General features: G+C 35.5%; 1 long non-coding RNA gene across 1 annotated transcript; it reads right to left on the reverse strand.

Annotated features, from left to right (window-relative positions):
* Positions 1-894: 894 nt before the first annotated feature.
* LOC129880285 (uncharacterized) lies at positions 895-3,030 on the reverse strand. Its single transcript, XR_008765360.1, has 2 exons — positions 2,802-3,030; positions 895-1,171 (listed from the first exon to the last, which is right to left on the reverse strand). It is a non-coding gene; the product is annotated as an uncharacterized LOC129880285 (long non-coding RNA).
* Between the last annotated feature and the right edge of the window lie 1,300 nt (positions 3,031-4,330).

Raw genomic sequence — 4,330 nt, forward strand, 5'->3', positions numbered from 1 at the left:
AGCCCAAAGCCGCTAAAAATCTTACACCGATGTGAGGAGGAGAGACTTAGAATTTGAGGTGGATGATTGGGTGTACTTCAAAGTGTCACCTATGAAGGGCGTCATGAGGTTTGGAAGGAAGGGAAAGCTTAGTCCTCGATACATTGGTCCTTACCAGATTGTGAGGAGGATTGGGAGCGTCGCTTATGAGTTAGAGTTACCTTCTGAGCTAGCCACCATTCATCCGGTATTTCACATCTCGATGTTGAAGAAGTGTTTGGACGATCCTTCATTGGTAGTCCCTATTGATAGTATTAGAGTTAAGGATAGCTTATCTTATGAAGAGGTTCCAGTCCAAATTTTTGATCGTCAAGTTCGCAAATTGAGGACCAAGGAGATTGTCTTGGTCAAAGTTTTATGGAGAAATCAATTTGTTGAGGAAGCCACATGGGAAGCTGAGGAAGATATGAAAACTAAATAACTGCATCTTTTCGTGCCTATCGATGAGAATGTTGAAGATAATGTCCATTTTCTTGATTTGAATTGGTATGTTCATTCTTGATTTTGAATAGTAATTTATTTTAAGCATTTGATTGGTTGAATGATTGAGTCGTGATTGTTATTTCTACCTCGATTCCATCCTTGGTTTACTCATCATTCAAGGATGAATGATGACAAGGGGGGATATTGTAACACCTCAAAATTTCTACGCTAAGATTCGGACCATTCTTCGTATGCGTATAGGCTTGAACTCGAAAACTTCAAATTGTATATATGAGTTAGGAAATAGAAGTCCATGTATTTTGTCGATGAAATCCATCATCTACTTCGTAGAATACCATTTTTTGGCACATTTAGCATCAACGGATAGGCCAACTATGAGTATATATTTTCCATTGAAAGGTTGAGGGAGAATTCTATATTAAGAAGAGCACAAACTTTGAAAGTTTCTCATTGTGTGGAAAAAGTTTGCTTTTTATTTTTCTTTTCGATACATTTTCTGAAGAAAAAAATATCATAGATTCACAACGTTTTAAAGAGCATATCTTCAAATTTAAAGACTGACATAAGAATCTTGAAATTTGCCTCAACGTAGGAGAAGAATAATTGTAATTCTGAACTCTTCAATGCAGGGTACACTGAGACCTCATGTGTCTCATGTTTTAAAGATGTTCAACACACAAGATCATTCCTGTACCAATCAAGTAGAAATAGAAAAAAAAATATAAATTTAACCACCAAAAAAGTTATATCTAGTTAAATAATTAGATATATTGTTAGCCAACTCTTATTACACTAATATTGTTTGTTGAGACTTAACATAACTCCCATAGAAATCTTTTGTTAAAACCTGACTTGACTATTTTCTTTTTATTTTTCTTTTCGATACATTTTCTGGTGAAAGAATATCATAAATTCACAATGTTTTAAAGAACATATCTTCAAATTTAAAGACCGCCATAAGGATCTTGAAATTTGCCTCAACTTAGAAGAATAATTGTAGGTCTGGACTCTTCAATGGCACACTGAGACCTCATTGTCTCATGTTTTAAAGATGTTCAACACACAAAACATTCTTGTACCAATCAAGTAGAAATAGAAAAAGTATAAATCTAACCACCAAAAAAATTATATCTAGTTAAATAATTGAATATATTGATAGCCAACTCTTATTACACTAATATTGCTTGCTAAGACTTAACATAACTCCCATAGAAATCATCGTTAAAACCATCCTTGACTATGTGTTCCACCTAAGGAAACAAAATAAGGCTATTCATCACATATATGACAACTAAATAACTTAAGTGAGGCAAAGAGTCTATATCATCCAGAATGTTATACATCTCTAGGGAAAGTTCATTTGAAGGACTGATAACTAATTTAACCTTTTCATTTACATATTATGGGTACTTTTCTGAAGGGTTGACATGTATTTTGAGAATACAACAGCAACATATACTCGGTGTAATCCCATAAGTGGGGTACTCTAGGGATCTTTGGATATGTGCAAACCTTATCGCTATCTTTGTGGGGTAGAATGTGGGTGGTAAAATGCTAAAAGCAATAGTAACAAAAAAAATTAAATATGAACATGTTTCGAAGAATAGCAGTTTGTGGTGTCATTTTTAAGTACACAGGTGCTAGCAAAGACCAACCAATAACATGTTCGTTGTAATCTAATTGTGGATTATAATTCTAGGCTTTCTAGTTATTGATCATATCACTGTGCAATGAGAATTTTAGTCGAGGACAACAAAGATCCTATGAGCAGGAAAACTGAAGGAATAAAGGATGTTACTTGCTCTCAGCTTGGCATTTCATCAAACATGTAGCAGAAGTAGTAGTAGACACATTTTTACGGTCTCAGAACACAAGTACTGTTTCAAACAAAGTAAGAAAAGAACACGCATTTCTGTCATTACAATTTGCTGAAAGATAAGTACTTTTATGTTTATTGTGATGTTAAATGCATAAATCACTCGCAAATTAGAACATGAAAGGTACAATAACAACAATTATGCAAAGCCGTTTGTTCCATTTTTATCAGCACTTTTGTTCCATTTTTATGAGCATTTATACAATTCAAGCAGATTAGGGTGTTGAACCTTTTTGCAAATATATATAGAACAAAAACATTCAATCGTTGAAATTAAAAGGGTCTAAAGCAATTGCTGACCTGCATCTGTTGAGCAGCATGGAACAAATTCATAGAGAAGGAGCAATACAAAGAGAGGAAAGACGTAAACAATAATGAGAATAAAAAGGAAAAGTGATTGGGTTTTAAAGATGTTCCCACACATAAAGACAACCTTACATACCTTGAATCACTCCAATTAAAACTCTAACAATGAAGAAGAATCCCAAAAATCCATCGTTGAACCTTGATGAGTTCTCTTGAAAATCCTAGGACTTGATCATAGATTGTTGTGAAGATTTAACAAAAGGTGTCTTGTTTTTAATATTTGTCACGACCCAACTCCGGGACAGCGACTGGTGCCCTATTTGGACACACAAACGAACTTACATACTAAATCGTCATATCACAGGAGAATTCCAGTTTAGTATTTTTTTTTTAAACAAAACAGAAGGCAATTTTTATTTTAAGCGGTCGCGCGTACAGAAAATATCATATCAAATAAAAAGGGGCGACAAAACGCGCATCGCTAGATATGAGCATATATATACAAACGTATGGGCTGATTTGGCCGTTATAACATAAGGGACCGCATTAAGACACAAGGCATAAACAGACGGTGTGTAACCTACACGGACGGATCACGAACATCGATACCTGCGGGCATAAAACGCAGCCCCCTCGAGGAAAAGGAGGGGTCAGTACGAAATGTGTACTGAATATGTAAAGTATGAAGTGCAGAAAATCTAACCCATAACTGAAAGGAAAGGTACAAGGAGCAAATATAAACCAGGGCATCAAAATCTATACTGAAAACATAGGTACATAATGCAAGTAAAAATCATGCCTATGGCTCAAGAACGTGGTCACCACCCCGACGTTGGTACCACAACACATCATACTCCGGAAGGTTTCAAATCTCCGTACAAACTACGAACATATCATATCTTCACAACATGTCGTATCATTAGAACATATCATATGCAATATCACATCATAACGCCATAAACGATACCCAACCTTATGGCGGAGTCTCGAGATTCGTAACACATCATACTACCGAATACATTATAGGGCGCACGATTACAAAGCCGGCTCGAGTTCCGGCGAATGATATCATAATAGTATGCACGAGCGGAGTAGTGAGAAACTAATATAGCACAAATATATAAAGCATTCCTAAAATTATATATACAGCCCCAAAATGGGTATTGGAGCATAAGGGAAAGATTAGGACATTGTTCTTTAGCAGAGAAAATCATAGGCAAAAGTTATCCCTCTATGTTCTACAAGAATGAACTAAATAGGATAAACTAGGCAAGTTTCGGAGTTAGTGGGCCCACCTACGGTCAAGCCGAGGTGGCATACGTGAATTTCAAATATTTGGCTCTACAGAGTCATCTATCAAGGTAGTAATATGATCTAGTCTTGTAAATAGAAATTACAGATGTTTGCAAGTTCCTTTTTAACATTCATGAGTTTTTAATTCAATTTCGCTGAATGGATTTGTAGGAAATGTAAACTCGGATTGCCATGGAAAAAATATTCTCCGAGGCTCAAATTACAACCTACTACATCTAGGACATGCCAAAAGAAGTAAAGGAAGAGCTTTACATACCTTATCCACCTCTTACGCTCACTCAAACTCAAATCCCGTTTCTTCCAAAATCTACAAATGGTCACAATTACCAAATGTAAATTATAAGCCTTTAA

This window comes from Solanum dulcamara, chromosome 2 (genome assembly GCF_947179165.1).
Source record: "Solanum dulcamara chromosome 2, daSolDulc1.2, whole genome shotgun sequence".
Classification (NCBI taxonomy): domain Eukaryota; kingdom Viridiplantae; phylum Streptophyta; class Magnoliopsida; order Solanales; family Solanaceae; genus Solanum; species Solanum dulcamara.